This window comes from Equus asinus, chromosome 1 (assembly GCF_041296235.1).
Source record: "Equus asinus isolate D_3611 breed Donkey chromosome 1, EquAss-T2T_v2, whole genome shotgun sequence".
NCBI classification, from domain to species: domain Eukaryota; kingdom Metazoa; phylum Chordata; class Mammalia; order Perissodactyla; family Equidae; genus Equus; species Equus asinus.
In genome coordinates this window covers 123,528,106-123,545,703 of record NC_091790.1, presented here as the reverse complement: position 1 = coordinate 123,545,703, position 17,598 = coordinate 123,528,106, and positions in this window count along the sequence as shown.

Sequence of the window (17,598 nt, the reverse complement as noted above, 5' to 3'; positions counted from 1 at the left end):
GCAGTTATGGAGGGGCTGTCTACACAGCGGAAAAACCAAAGCGAAAAAAGCTTTGCCAATCTCCTTCAACCTCCTTTCTTGGAAGCCAGTGTGGGGTTCCGAAAACATCCACTGCGTAGACATCTGTTTGAAGCTGGACCCAGATCAACATCCAATTTAATACAGGTCAGCGAACAAGTGTTAAAAAGCAAGGTCTCTTGCCTGCTTCCAATCTATACTGGATGAAAAACAATGATTTAGAGGTGAAAGGCTCTGTGTCCCGCACCATGAACTCAGTGCCACTCAGCTCTTGGGCTATTCTTCAGCGCTGGAATCCATGGCACCATATTTTCCTGAGGTCATCTTCATCAGACAGGACGTTGCTCAGTCTCATCCTGCCAGAGAATTTATTATATCGATTTGGAGAATAAGGTTAATTGAACTGAACTTTTGGTTTTAAAGCTAGGGCTTGGTGCAAGCCTGAACAATTAAAACGGAATTCTTCTCCTTTAAATGACTGGGGCTCATTTGACTGAGTGGACAGCATTGTTTAGAACAGAGGCAAGGGTAATTTTACAATGTGAAATGCTCATTTACTTTTCTCCTGTTGCTATAACAACTCACTTTTGAACCAGACATGGGGAGAGGAAAGCCTCAGCTTTGCAGAGAATTTCACATTGGTTTTGTTTAGATTTTTTCAATCAGTTTGCTTGGAACGGCAGCTGGAAATGCAGGAATAGATTTTCCTTTTTCCGTTTTTAGAAACCTTGTTTAGGACTGAGGCTTTGTGTTTCCATCTTGTCTCAAGGGTTGCAAAAAAAAAAAAAAAAAGTTACACCCCACACACAGTTTGTGATTTCTGTGGCATAAATCATGTTTCAAACTCAGATTGTGTGCTATTCTTTCCCTTCAAGGTAACACCGGGGTTTTGCTGCTCCTGACAGAAATACAACTGTCAGTTCATTCTCTTTTGCACTCTTCTGTGTGAATGCTACCAGCAAGACCTGTGTTTCTGCAGGATTTGGGGATCTGTAAACCTCAAAATCTTGTTAAGCCTCACATAATATACCAACATGCTTTGTTTCTTAATAGCTCTGAGGGAAAGGCAGGTAGATTTGGCAAAAGCACAACAGACAAATATTTTCAGAGAAACACAAAAGAGTAATTGCACACCCAACAAGACTCCTGTTCTGCTTCCATCTCCTTCTTAACACCCCCATCAAAAACAGATGCTAACATGGGCCTAAAATTTATGCTCTTGCTTTTGGAGCATTAGGTTCTCGAAGGCTGATTTGGATGCAGGTAGAAGTAAGAATTGAATTGAAAAATGGACTCAAATGTTTGTGGTGAAACAAATACTTTCTAGTCAATATCCATACATCCTCTTTTGGGGAAGATAAACTACAGAATGGTTTTCACAGCTTGATAAAATATTTAAAATTCATAGAATTCTGGAGAATAAGAAATGAGATGTGAAAATAAGAATAAATGTCAGGAAATATAACTCTCCCTCCGCCACCGCTAGTAAGACAGGAAGTGGCCATCTACTAGCTCTGGTCCTTTGGACATTGTTACTTCCTCTTGTCCATAGGTCTTATCAGGAGGAAGAGCTGGGACTGTGAACTATGAATTGTTCATGAATAGTCTCTACTCCTTAAATATTAATCTAAATACATAGATATTAACACAGTAAAAGCATTTAAAATGCCAAGGTATCATATGGATGTTAATGAAATGGTGCAACATCTAACAGTGCCAGCATTTTGGTTCTTTTCTCTTTTTTTCTTTTCTGAGGAAGATTCACCTTGTGCTAACATCTGTTGTCAATCTTCCTCTTTTCTTTTGCTTGAGGAAGATTCGCCTTGAGCTAACATCTCTTGCCAATCTTCCTCTATTTTGTATGTGGGTCACCACCACAGCATGGCTGATGAGTGGTGTAGGTCCCTGCCAAGGATCTGAACCTGTGAACCCAGGCCACCGAAGCAGAACGCACTGAACTTAACCACCACACCATGGTGCTGGTCTTCTTGGTTCTTTTCTGATACGCTGTTTTTCTCTTGATCATCCAGGTGGTTCCATGACTCATAATCACAAACATTGTTAGAAGCTATGCTTTGTGGCAGAAATGTAGACAATACATTTGTTCCTTAGAGTATTACAGAAAATGTGACCTATTCGGGATCATAATAATGATGACCTTTGGGGAAGGATATTCATTTCCAATTCTGGTGAATCTATTCAAAGTCATCTCCAAACACAGAATCAAATGGTACAAACCTAGTAATGAGCCTGACTCTCTCTCCCTCTGTCTTTCTCTCTCTCCATCTATCTCTGTCTCTCTATTCATCTATCAATAGAGAGAGAAATGTCACACACGATCCAAGGGGCTTGAAAGCCACCAGGTGAATCTGAATTTCTACAGGAGCAGAGCAGAATTCGTCGCAGCTCACCCCTTTCTCCTATCTGGAGTCTTTGCTTGAGAACCAGCTACTCAGGAGTGTAAATTTGGAAGCCTCTAAACTCAGAACTTCTAGTTAACATTGTGAATGAAGTGTGGAAGAAGGAGAATCAAGATTTGAGCACCTCTAAACGTTAGCTACTGGTTTTGTTTAAAATAAATCACATCCTAAACAGTTTTCTAATCATATGTGTGAAAAATGGGTTAAACCAATTTAGGGGTACCTACCAACTTGTTGGCCAACTCTGAGAGTTCGTATCAGTCTATCTATTCACTCATCCTGATTTTCAGGTCTGGCTTGATAAACAAGCAATTTTTTAATATATCTATATTTTAGAGTTATGAGAGAAGGCTAAGATATACTACTATAAAATCAGCAAGAATTTTCATTCTTTCAATAATTTATTTATAATTTATGATGTATATATTGTCTGTTTCCCAAAAGGATTGTTGAAGCCATTCTTCCCCCTTCTTGAGGCACAAGTTGCTTTCTCATAGATTAAGCATTGTCTGGACACATTCACAGTTGAGTGGCACAATTCATGGGAGAATGCTATTCAAGAATATGGTTAATATTTCAATAGCAGCTGAAGAGGACATAGTAGCAGCTGGCACTGAGCTCTGTGTGGCCTTCCTTAATGACCTGGATGAATGAGGCAAGCACTGCCTCCCCCTCTGTGTGACTTGGGCAAGATTCCCTATCATCTTGACAGCTGGAGAAGTTGTCACAAGCAACTTGCCCATATCACAGAGCTATGAGTGGTAGGCCTCAATCATGAGCCGCTGACATTAGGCCCAGGTACTGAACTACCATGAAACACTGCCTCATCGACAGCTTTGTTCAGAGACGAGAAAATAGAAAAAGAACCTTTGGAGAGGGGAAATAGCAAGAACAAATATGAGATGTAAGAGAACTATCTGGCCGGGGCAGCGACTCTGAAGACAACCTTGAGTTAAACTGCCAAACACATACGCAACTGCAAGGGAAGTGACGGATAGAAATGAGAACACAACAGGGGGAGACATCCATCCATTCACTCAATCACTTAAAAAATCTATTTTGAGCGTTTATTACATGTTGGTTCCTGAGCTAACTGCTTGGGAAACAGAGGTCAGTAAATTGTAGTCCTTGCTCTCAAGTTGCTGAAAGTCCAATGGATGGGCGTGTAAAGAAACAAACCCATCACGTGGTGCTCAAGGCTGAAATAAAGCCCAATGGCAGAGGAGCTGGGGAGCCCCCTGCAAAAGAGGTGACATGTGAACCAGGTCTTGAATGAAAAAGGAATTTTCCCCTTTAGGGGAACGGAATAGAAAAGATCTGGAGTTGGAATTATGTATATTGTGTGTGTGGTTATTTGGTAGTGAAAGAAAAGCCTTTAAGGTCAAGCTCAAGATTTGAGGCTATTTCATCTCACTGTAGGATGATTTTAGCAGGGTTGTGATGTGATTAGGTCTGTGTTTTGGGAAGAGTTCCCAAGGCTGTGTGGTGAACGGACTCACGATGGGGTGACACAGAGGTGGGTCAGCTTTTCAGGAGACAGTGGCATCAACCAGGGAGTCACTTCCGAGGCCTAAATTAAGTCAGGGGACATAGTCTTGAAAGCTTAATCTCAACATACTAATTTGCATCAGAATTTGCTGAGGAGAGTTCTGCCTGGCTGTATGGTAGAAAGAAAAAATGGCCGAAGAGATTTAATTGCACAAGCTGAAATGCTTGCGAGTTTGTAGATTAAATGCATAGTTTCAGTGCAGTTCAGAGAGGCACCCATTCCTTCTTCCTTTCTACTGTATTTCTCTGAGCTCAGTTCCTCATCTGCAAAATGATGGCCCTGGTAGCACCTCCCTCGTGGGGTGACCGTGAGACAGAAACAGGTTAATGCCTTCAGGGGTGGAGTGCTCAGCACAGTGGAAGGCACACCTTAGTCACTCAACAAACGCCAGCTCTGATTACGGTATCTGTACATTTCCTTCAACTGGCTTGTGTGAGTGCATGAGAGCGGTGGGTATGAGTGTGCGTGTATGTGTGTGCCTATGTGTCTGCGTATATGTGTTTGTGTGGTGGGTGTGAGTATTGCGGTGTGAGTGTGTGAGAGCGTGTGTACATGAGTGTGCAACGTGTGTGTGCTGGACCTCAGGATGTCCCTTTCCTATCTCTACCACATTCCTTATTTTCAAAAATTCCCTAGAGGATGTTTTATTGGACTATTTCTGGTAGCCAAACCATTTAAAGCATAAAATCTTTATTTACTGCAAGACTAAATTTAAAAAAACACAACTAGAAAAAGGGAAAAATATCATATTCTAATGGCGCTGCAGCGTCCTTTTGTCTTTAACTTAGATCCTTCTTTGTTGTCGGTAATCCTGATTGCTGAAGTCGGATGTACATTCCCGCTATCCTCCTTGAAGAAAGCAGCTATAGGCATAAATACTTTATACATTGAGGGGAAATAATCTCAACCAACCACCCACAAAGAAAAAGAATCTAATACTCAAAGGGCCTCTGGAAGAAAAAAGGACTTCCAGTCTTTTATGGGGAAGTTTTGTGATAACACTAAACTTTTTCTCACTATTTTTGAAAGGTGTTTCTAGAAGCAATAGTGAAATTACTCTGTTGTTCAATTCATTTATCCAAATATCTCTTGCTTTTGTTTGAAACGTGGGGAATGAATGAAAAGCATCTTATATGTTAATCCTATTTCCCGTGAGCCTCTTATTCCATTAAAAGGATTTATTTAACTCCGAACAAGCCAGCAATTGTATAGGTAGACTGAGCGTGTTATTAGGGAGCCCCTCTCCACCACAGTGTTTCTGCATATTTATGGTAGGCCACTTACCATCACTTGCTCATTTTCCGTAAAGGCTGCATTGAATCATGGAGGGAGGGGGAGTTTTGGTGTCAAGGCAATCCAGGTTCAGATTGCAGCTTTGCCACTCCATAGGGATTTGCTCCTGGACAAATGACTTTACCTTTATTCACACCGTAAAATGTAGAAATACTACCTAGATTTTAAGCTACTTTAGGAGGTTCGAAAATGAATGTATAAAACATCACTCACTCACCTGGGACGGCAGAGGCTCAGTAATCAGAGCCACGACTAACCCCCATCCTGTCAATAATGCTTATGGTAGAAAGTATTGTCCATTCAGGAGTTCACATAACTTATAGATTGCATATATGGTGATAGGCAGTTTGTGACCAATTCTTTATTTTATTGCTAATGCAGTTCCCAAGGTAATGTCCAACCACGTCGATTCACTGGAATTCTTAATCACCCATCAAACAAGAAATTAGAAAAGATTCCTTCCCACAGCATCGCACAGACAGTACATGCAATAGCAGCCTCGGCTCTACCAATTGCATACTGCAGGGCATTAGGCAGACATGAGAAATAGAGGGACATACAGAAATTTACTCAGCAGAAGGAAAGCATTATTAGAATTGGAAAACCATAGCCATCTTCAAAGTTCAAACAACATAAAAATAAGCAACCACAAAATTCACTCCAACCAATACTCTATTTGCCTTATTTAGGCAACACCCAGGGGGAAGCAGACCAGAAGGTGCCAGGAGCTTTTGATCATAGTGCTGACATTTCTTTACTGAAAGGCACTTGACTCTGGAAATGGTTCTCCCAGGCAGGAAGGACAATCCATGCATGATTGGAGCCAGCACACAGAAAGACCAGGGTTTCACCACCAGCCTGTCTCTCTGTTTTGGTACACGCTTTGATCTAACAGCCGCTGAAGTTTGGTGATCCCTTCTGAGCACGACCTGGGGTGGTATTGGGGCCGGCCAGCATGCTTCCTGCAAATCACTGCTTAAGAAACTGGAGATCAGAGACCAGGAAAAAAACCCACAGACCAAAGAATAAAATAAATACAACTACATAATAAACCAACCACCAGCTTAGTTCAGGGTAGATTAGAAGGGGAGAAAAAGGAAATTTTAACGAAGACCTTTAGTTCAGGGCAGAGCACCCGGCTGCCCCCTCGCTGGCCCAGCAGCTGCAGGAGACCAACAGCCTTGGGTTTGCTGAATGCTTATTCCAAACAAACAAGAAAAGTCTCATCTTTCCACGGAGCCAGCACGCTCAGCAAGCAACAAAAGCACACTGAGATGAAGACATTCTTCAGGCTACCTCCCTCAGGCCTATAATCCCCAAATCAAACACTTCTTTCTTATGTGTGCTTCCCCAGATAGCTGTAAAGACGGCAGACAGAGCCCTGGGACTCCTTCCAAGGTCATTGTAGGGTACTGGGTGAAGCCGGCCTCACAGAGAATGGAAACCATCCTGAGCTGACTATGTCCGTGTACTTTCCCCGTCTGCATCACCCAAATAACCCCTGCTGACAACAACATGTCTAATTTGTAAAATCAATCAGCAGCTTCCCTGATCGTAGATGAAAGTGGTCCACACGACTCCCCTTTGTGATGATTTCCCTTACAAAGGAGAAGCAGCCCCTCCTTATCTAGGGCTGAAGATATTCTTAGGTTGGGGGCAGGGCAGAATGTTCTTATCATGTGAATCCATCTTTGCCTACAGCCTCAAACGCTGTTCTGTCTTCACAGCTTCTGCCCTTTGAGCTAGAAGGTAGCATTACCCCCAGGCTCCTGTCTGTTGATTTCCAGGCAGTCACTTGAAAGAGCCTCATCTTAATGAAGTCGAAACCCCTTCATCAATGTAGCTGTCCTTGACCGGGCCAGCCCACAGCCTATGGTTAGGCTAGCTAGCCCTTTACTGTAAACTGTCTTAAAAGAGGAAGCTTCTGAGATGCACAGAGGACTGCCTTTTTTGTCTCTAAAATTGACTTCTTGTTTTGGTGCCGAGCAGAATGAGAGCGCAAGCTGTAGGAATCATACAAACATCGTACCATTTGGAAAAAATTGGACAGCCTTTAAAAGTGTTGCTTTGAAGAAGAAAACATATTGGGTACAGACATTTAAGTAGCACTTCATTTTCAAAGTGATTTCTAGTTCTTAGGCAGCCTCTGAAAGATTATTTCCACTTTATGAATGAAGAGCTTGAGGAGGCTAACCAAACCCGCTTGTATATCGGCAATGCTGGGTTGGGAACATGGGTTGCCACTGGAGGAAGGGAAGTAGCTGCCATTTCAGTGTGGTGGCAGGCTCAGCAAAACTCAGCCCTGGGGCCTCCGGTTCCACTCTTGGGTTGGCTAGAGAACTCTTTAATGAGTCTTTCTCTCCCTCCTGTCATTAGCCTACCCCTTCTTACAGCACAGGTTCACAGGAATTCTGATAGCCAAAGGATATTCCAAAGGAGCATCCCTATGGAGGAGAGTCAAAGCTTTAGATGCCCCAATTTGAGCCACTGGAATAGAAAGTCGATTAATAATTTCTGGAAACTTCATGGCCATTTGATATTAGATTGGTAGCTTAAAATTGGTCACCTTGAGATTATTTACACCAAGGAAATCAGCAAATACTACAAATTAGAGCTACTCTCCTACCCCAAGAGCCAGCTGCTCAACAGTTAACAGCTAGACAGAAATATATCAAATGAGATAAGAAAGGCCCAAGAGGCGGATTCTCCATCCTGAAACACTCAGGACCACCCTTGCTTGAGGGACAGCCGCAAAGTTCCTTTATGATGCAACAAACAAAAAGGACAGATCTGACCAGGTGGGTCCACTTTTTATTCTTGGTATCATTGTGCATTTTATGCTTATTTATTCATTTTTACATTAGTAATAAATTAATATATTATCATGGCAAAAAAATGGAAATAATACAGAAGTATATGGAGTAAAAACCAAAAGATCCCTTTTGTTCACCCACCTTCTCAAGTCACACTGTTCTCTCAAGATAACTACGCATCAGTTTCATGTATCCTTTCCGCCTTCTATGTACATACGCTTATATATGATTATATTTTCACACACACACGTATGCACACATACACATGTATTTATATGTACTCTTCTGCATCTGTATTTTTATCAAATCTAGTCCGGGAAGATATTCAGAGACCCTGTTCAAGTCTGAGACCACCAGACCTCTTCCCATTAACTGAAGCTCCTTCTCATTGGCAGACATGGTTTCCACACATTTACTCTACTACCATTAATGCTTTAGGACATGCCCCCAAAGTTTGTAATTTATATTAAATACAGACGGGTATATTTTCAGTTGTACCATAAAATGCTTCCTATAACGCCATTGATAAACCTCCTCATCTTTCTGAACATAAATTAGAAACAAATAATTTGAAGAAAATATGATGATAGAGATGATAGACTTAACATGTAAAAATCAATTATTTTGAAATATTTGCTCCCGGCTTAATATAAATAGCTTGGAAAATTGGTTTTGTTTATTGATGTTTCAGGAAAACAACTATATATTTAAAATGCCGATTATATTGTTGAAAAATATAATTAATTACCTGGATGAAAATAGGATCATTATCTCACAGGATATAATTCATGGAAAGTACTTTAAAAATTGTAATGGGCTCTACAAACAGTAGCTATTGATGTCATGCATAAAAAGAGACATTTGTTCTCTCTTCTTTGCATAAATATATTATTAAATGGGCGATATATCAAGCACGCATTCTTTCTGCTTTGACACATGTTTCACATGATTTTCTCCATGTAAATGTTTATTCCGAACTCACTGAGTAATTGTTATACATTATGCATAAGCCTTCAAGTTTCAGTATTCAGATAATTTAGAATTTCTACATATAATTTAAATTCCCCACATATAAATGACTATCAATATATTTCAGTTAAATACTGCTAATTCTCAGGTTTTTCAGGATGGCAAGAAATTGGCTTGGCAAGAACAATCCAGAATGACTGATGATGCCCGGCACATAGACAATTTGCAGGACATGCCACATCTTTCCATTATGAATCTGAATAATCAAGCATTATGTTAAGACTGATGATTTCCCTTGTGGTCGTGTGAAGTCCCCTGACAGGCACATATCTTCATTACCTTTTAGACTCCTCTGTGTTTGGCATAATACAACCCACTAAACACTATTAAATGAATAGCTACAAAGGTAATGAAAACAACAGCCAAACCATTAAATGGACATAGGTATATTTGACATTTCTTTTATTCTAATCTGTTTCCTAAATGTCCCAATGACCACTGAGCATTTGTTACACATTAGCATGTTGCTAGTGGCACCCACACTTAATGTCAAAATAGCCACTTCTTAATCTTCAAACAGAGGCAGGTGTAGCCGCAAATCTCAGAGCCTTAGGAGACAGAGGCAAGCGTTGATCTGATGGATTAAAGTTTATGCCTTTTCCTCTTTTAAATAAGCTTACTCTTTTGGTAGCAAGCACTTCGGGGATTCCGAAAATATTTGCAAACAGTTCTGTCAGATAGCATCACCGTCACCATATGATTTAAACAAGCATGTATTCATCACACTTAAACCAGATGTCATCTGAGTAGATGAGAAATGAATCATTTGCTCCTGACAGCTTGTTTATTTCTGGCAAGACTTTCCAGCAGGGATTGTCGAAACGCACAACACACTTTCTTCATATCTAAACACTAGAACGGAAGTCCAAGTACTAGAGGAAAAAGCCTTTCTTCCAGGTGATGCTCCTTAAAAACAGACTCTTTTTCCCCTCAAATCAACGGGTGTGTGGCAAGAAAAGCGATGCGGTCTTAGAGATTGGAGCTGTCTTTGTGGCATAAGAGTGATGATAATTCTGTTACTATTACCACCTCCAGCAACAACCTGAAGGATTGTTCCAATTAAAGAGTAACTCCCGTTAACTAAAATGTGCTAGGACCGGTGCTAAGCTGTTTGATGATATAATCTCATTTAATCTTCACAACAACTTTTCCACATAGGTACCTTCCCTCCATTTTACAGCTGAGAAAACCAAGGTATAAAGAGGAACTGAGTAAACTGCTCAAGGACTCCAGGGACTAAGTAAGAGGCAAATCAGTGATTCGCACCAGGCCTTTTGACTCCACAGATTGTGCAAGACTGTTGGTGTCTCAGGTTCTGGGCCCACGAGCTCAAGTTTTCTGAACCTTCTCTTCCTTATTTGTGGGATTAGGGAGGCGGGCGATGGAATGACAATGGGTCTTTCCAGTTTTAGATTTCTAAAAAATGTAAGCACTTCCTAACACTATAAAACAATTCCTGCAATATTTTTGATCATTTGCAAACATTTGTACCCTGCATACTGTACACAGGTAAGAAGTTAGCTTCTCAATAAATAAAATACATCCCAATGGTTTTCCAGTTTGTTTACAACATTTAGGTAAGAAAATGGATTGCAAAAGCCCTTTAGTGAGAAGCCTTAAGAATAAAGGACATTTGTAAATTTCATTTTGGGGGCAGGTTAGGCCAAGTGATCACAGAAAGATTATGTACATATATGTGCCACAGAGAATTATCACTCTGTCGCTTTACAGTTCCCGAGGCAACTGAGTGCCTTAAAATAATGGCTCTTCTAATCATGAGGATAAAGCAGAAAGAGGGAGATGGTAACAAATGATGGGTGAGCACTACCATTCTGCAATATTAAGGTCTTTTCGATAAATCCTATAGATTCAGGCTAGCTCCCGGGTCGAAAGGTCATGATTCAAACGGTCAGAGGAACTGCTGTGTCAACTGTAAATGCTCTCTCTCTCTGCTACAGGCCTAGGGGGAGGTGGCAGTTAAAGAAAAATATCAACTATCGCTAATGCCCTCTGTGCTTATATCACCTGCTTCTCTCTTTTGAGGGGAAGAAGGTGAAGATGAGAGAACTTAATCTGCACGGAGTTGGCTGGTGAACGAGAAGACCTCCAGGAGCCACGCCAGAGATAAGGGAAATATACGTCTCTTTCATGGGTACCGCAATCAAATTCATTTCCATCCCACTGTTATATCATAGGTGTTAGAGCGCTCCTCCTTTTGCACATTCAACGAAGAATATACCCTCATCCCCACTTTTGGGGGATATCCCCTTACGGGAATAAATTGCTGATAATCGGAAAATTTCTTCTATGAGTAAAAGTTACTATTTTGCGGTGCATATGGACAGATACTGGGGAAGTATCATCTGTGTTAGGATGGTGAGATTCTGAGAGAACTTTTTACATTTCCATTGATATGGTTGTAGTATCGTTTTAACCACATATGCAGAAATGGAGAGGGAAAAGCTAATTTGGTAAAATATAAATTGATTTGCAACAATTCTCACACGTGGCTCTCCCTTAGCAAATGTAAGTCCCTATTATATGTGTTCTCTGGACTCACCCATGGGAAAGATCTGGATTTCTGACAGTCTTAAATGTGACAGCAGCCTTTTAGCATGTAGACGAGTACAGTAATTTGGCAGCAAACTCAAGACTCATGCTCACCAGACTGGTAGATCGGAAATAAATCACAGATGTCACACACATGCTCTCTTAGAAGGGAGAGAATTGATAAGGTGCCAAACCCCATCACACCCACACTGTTCTTGTTCCAAATGATAGAACCTCTCACCCTTGAAATTCTGACAAGTGCTATTAGGGAAAGAGATGCTAACTCATATCTCTTCCTGACTCTTTATCCATCTTTTCAAACAGTTTCTATCCGAGCTCAGTCTCAGGCCCGTTTAATTATGACATCTGAATCAATACCGCATACTAGACCCAGCCTGCATCAGCGCGCCTGGCGGTTTCCGATACCCATGACAGGCTTTCTAAAAATGATCATCTTCTTATTTTGAAAAGGAGGCATCCGGCTTAACATTAGGTACCTTCAGTTTTAATTTTTGAAATCAGTCATAACTTACAGGCCTAACAAGGTTTAACACATTTAAAAATATATATTTTGCATTTTCTGAACTCAGACTCACTTTCTGTCTCCGAGATGCTAAGCTACGACAAAAATGGAAATGAAGCCAATAGCAATTTAAATAAATTACGAGCTGACAACAACCTGCCTTGGTGATGTTTTAAATGAAACATATTAACTGCAAAAATATCAGAATGCTTTAGAATACCTTCAGAGACCCCATTTTGATACTGTGGTGGGTTTTTAGATATCTGCATATAAAACAACATAGCACCAGGGAGGTTTAGAAAAAAAGGATTGCGCAAAAAGGATGTGCTAATTTTAGGGCCGGAGTTGGTGAAGTAAATACGAGTTGATGTTCTTTAAACACAGAATGCATGTCTACAGAGGACTTCCGGATGAGAAGCTCTCTTAACGTACAACATTTAGCTATGGTTGTGCACTTAGAGCATATAGACTGGCCTTGAGTCAGAATACTTACAGTCTTATCCCTGTGAATCAAATCTGTGAGCCTAATGAAAATCACCGAGAGCCTCAGTCTCCTTGATTGTCACATGTTCAGAGGGAAAAGGGAGCCCAGGATGATGAACCTTGAAGTTTGACAATTCTGTGATTTAAGGACATCTCAACTGTGTGTGCTTAGGCCTTTAAAATATTCATTAATGAATTTTTGATCACTTTCTAGAAGGTGTAGGCCTCTGTGTGTCTATAAGCTATAGGCCTATATGGTCTATGTGTTATATAGGCCTGTTCGTGTATATGAGGCAAAGTTGTATACATGTCTCTAATGTATAGGCTTTTCTAAGTCCATATGGCTTTAGGCTTATATGTATCTATACAGTAAGGTTTTGAAAGGTCTAAAAGGTGTAATCCAATGTGTGTCCATAGAGGGTAGGCCTATGGGTGTCTATCAGGAATAGAGTTCTGTTTTTATAAGATACAGGCCTCCATGTGTCTATAACATACAGAACTACTTGTGTCTAGAGGGTAGGAGCCAATGTATGTCCATAAGGTTTAGGCTTCTATATATCTTTATCAGATACAGGCCTCCAATGTCTTGAAAATGTCCGCATGGAGTCAAAGAATTAGTTACATTACCTTGATAAGATTCACTCTGGTTTTCTGAATAAACTCTAAAATTTTTCCATGAGGAACAAAAGAGACACACACAGACATACCCAGACTCATTCACATACCCGAATGTAAAATTATTTCTTGAAGTCTCAGGGACAAGTCTGTATAAGACAGATACTTAAATCATAGGTAAGTTCTCTTTATCATGAGGTATTTAAAAAGAGATTGTAGAAAATCTTTTTAATGATGCTTTGAAAATGTCAAGTCAAAGTCGATTGTTTGGTGACTATTTTTAATGGTCCTACCAAAAAAGAAAAAAAAGACCCTCTATATTTTCCCCCGAGGGCCCTTAGTTTCACCACCACTGGCAGGACTTACATTCTTTAAGCTTGGTGTTGTCCTAAAGGAGAAATAGCCATTACGACATGTTGCCTTTGGGAATGAGACGTGATTGATGAGAGCTCAAGTGTTCTCATGAAGGAAATGAGGCCTCATACAACTTGACAGATGCTTCAAACAATAATATTAATAGTTTACATTTATTATTGTCGCCATCTTTTCAAACTCCTTGATTGGATCACCATTGTGCATTATGTATCAAAATACTCTTTCTTGTTCAAACTACTATGGTCATCTCAATGAGGCAACCAAAACAAAAAATTCTTCCCAAAACACACAAAATATCTTCAAAGTGTTTTCATGGACTACCACGTGTTTTTACAGCTTCTAGCAACTAGGTTTAGCAGTTAGCAAAGCAGGTCACTAAATGAGCACTTATGAATGACCACAGAATAAACGTCGTCTCATTTACCATACATGCACATAACAATCTCTTATAAATTGTAAAAACATTCTTCAAAACGCTCCCTAAAATACTCTAGATATTTTTTGACTTACAGGAGAGAGCTGAGAAAAGATGGCAGAACTCTATTTTCCTACTTTGAAACGATTTCCCATCATTTGCAGAGCACTCAAATTTTAAGTTTTCACATAAGGAAAGAACTAGAGTTATGCGGGTCTGGCTTCTTAGACTTGACTTTACCCTGACTCCAAATACCTTCAAGGACCATAAGAAGTACTGTTGGAGCCTCCTTTCCTAACCTAATTGGTTAGAGATATTTTGTCTACTCAGAGCTCTATACAGACGGCTTTGGTTAGACATGTCAGTAGTGGAAGTCATTCAAGACAAATTACCCTGGATTAGGACTGTTTTCTGAGGCCAGAATCTATGAAGAAAATGTAGTCCTAGTTCTCTGAAAGCTCTTGATCACTATCACAGGTAGACCCAAATGGGAACAGAGTTAGCATAAGAAATGGCCAGTGGCATTCAGCTTAAAGAGTCTAAGGTAATCATTTAATCATCATCCAAACCTAGACATTTATTTTTTTCTGGAAAAAAAAGGTTCACTGACTATGTTGCTAGGATGGTCTGCATAAACTGTGACCATTCCAGGCAAATTGGGACATATGGTCACACTACTATTATTGGCCGGATAGATATTTGTTCACCATTCAACGTCTCTGGGCCTCTCTCTTCTTATATTTATTGTATTGAAAAATATGTTACTCCTCAAATTCTTTTAGTCCTACAGAATGGTCAAATAATGGATGATCCTCAATAGTAGATAACTGGAAAAAATATTTACGTTCTAAAACCAATATGGTGTGCTTAGGTAACCGTTCTCCAGATATTCCATAAATTCACTTCAACACAGAACCTGTTAATGGTTTAAGCTAATTAGAAAAGCATCAGTTAATCTGGGGAAGATCTGGTTTCTGTTGATTGCAAGCTTAATTTGTGCCAGTAGTGAACTTGTGTTGCCAAAAAAAGCGCAGCCTTGGATTTCATTAGTGGAAGTCCAGCCTTGAGAGCACTGGGGAAAGTGAATTCTGTGTTCACTACTGGTCAGTCTATACCTAGAATAGTAAGTACATCCAGTATGACCTGGAGCAACTCCAGACATGAGTGATGAGGACAGCAATGGCTTGGAAACTATGTTATTTCTGGAGAGGTGGCAATAAGTAGGAATACTTAGACTAGAAAAGGAGACATTACACCTTTACAAGCAAAAGACATTTACAAAGCTGAAGTCCAGAGTTGTGGAAAAGAGGTTTAGAATTCCAAAGACTAAGACAATAGCTAACAGATTGAAGTTACAGGGACAACATTTGCATCGATGTATGGAATTCCTTTCTAACATTCTGATGTGTTCACAAATGGGATAGGACGCCTTGAGAGGGAGTGAGCTCCTTGTCACTTGCACTGTTCAAGCAGCAGCTGGATTCTTGCATGGGGGAGAGAGGGCAATGAACTGGATCAGTGGGTTCCAAATTGTGTTCTACTGCATCTGAGGAGGGTCCTCAGAAGAGCATCTGGGAGCAGTGGAGGATGAAGGCAGTGGGGGATGCTCTGTAGCATCAGACCCCAAGTCTCCAGCCCTGACTTAACCAGAGCACTTCTGTTTCTGTTTGTTGTTGAGTTGTTTTGGGTTTTGTTCATTTGTTTGTTTAATGTAAGGGCTCTGCATAGTATTTCCTTTGGATGAAAAGGGGTTGGGGAAGGTTCTGCTAAAAATTCTCTTTTAAATCCATTGACACCAAAGCTTCCTTAAGACTCTCAGGCAGTAGGAGTCTATGATTTTAAATTCAAGGAAGGTGTCCACTGGGAACATCCTCATGTCCATTCCGATTTTCCCATAGTCCAGCTCTCAGATTAACTCTTGGTTTGTATCTTCTCAAAAACAGACTGGAAAGAAGTATGCCACTGGAAATGTTTGGTCCTCAAATATTATGTTCTATGTGTAAAAACAGGAGTCAGTCAAGGGGTGTAAGACAGCCAAATGTTTGATTAAGAACATTAGCTAATAACTTTGAAGCAATATTTGTTAAGATAAAATACAATTCAGATAACTAATATGTGGTTGTGTTTATTTTTACCCACCTCTAGAAACCCACTTCTTGGGTAAGTCTAAAAATAAAGACTAAATTAAAAAACTAAAATGCAATTTGACTATAAGACTTCATTATTGTTGTACAAAGTTTTAAAAATTTCATTAAAGTTTTCTTTCAGGGAGCTTGACTGGCTGAGCATCCTTCTTCATCTTTATCTCCTGACACATCACCCTAGACATACTTGGCTTACATGTGATGTTGCTGTGGTTTTAATGATTCTTAGCAAATGTTTTAAAACAACCAGATGACTCATATTCTGAGACTCTGGGACTCAAATTGAAAACTGAAAATGAAGGTGAATTGACTCAGACTATTGAATACCTTTAAAACAATGGAAGGAATCATTTGGACATAAAAGTTTAGCCCAATTCCACTAGGAAGGCTATAATTTTAAAAAATAAGAGGAAAATAGCGAGTGCTAGTGAGGCTGTGGAGAAATTGGAACACTCATACATTGCTGGTGAGAATGTAAAATGGTGCAACCACTGTGGAAAACCATTGTTGTTTCCTCAAAGAGCTAAACATAGAATTACCATAGGACCCAGCAATTTTTCCCCTAGATATATACACAAAAGAATTAAAAACAGGAACTTGAATAAATACATGAATATGCATGTTCATAGCAGCATTATTCATAACAGCTAAAAGGTGGAAACAACCTAAATGTCCATCAATGGATGACTAGAGAAAGGAACTGTAGTATATACATACAATGGGATATTATTCAAACCTGAAAGAAATGAACATGGATACATGCTATAATGTGGACGAACTTCGAAAACATTACTCTAAGTAAAAGAAGTCAGACACAAAAGGTCATATAGTCTTTAATTCTATTTCTATAAAATATCCAGAATAGGTAAATTAATACAGACGGAATGCAGGTTGGTGGTTGCCTGGGGTTTGGGGGAGAAGGTATGGGGAATAATTGCTTTATGAGTGTGAGTTTCCTTTTGGGGTAATGAAAATGTCTGGAACTAGATAAAGAGGGTGGTTACAGAACATTGGGAATGTACTGAAGTTTAAAACTGTTCACTTTCAAATGGTTAATTTTATATTATGTGAATTATATAATAAAAACACATATAGAATAAATTAACTTTGTGACTCCCCTTTTGGGGTAAGATATCAAATGTCCTTAACTCTCAAGAGCAAAATAAACAAACAAACAAACAAAAAGTTGACCTCAGCTTTCATGCTCAGTGATGGCGTCTGTTGCCTGGCTTTTAGATTATACTGTTCAGAAAGACTGCTGTGCCCCGTTAACATCCCTGCATCAGTCATTCAGTCACATAGTCATTCAGCACCCACCCCTTAGAGTCTGTGGTGAAGGGCAGACCACCCGCCTTCAAGGAGCTTGCGGTC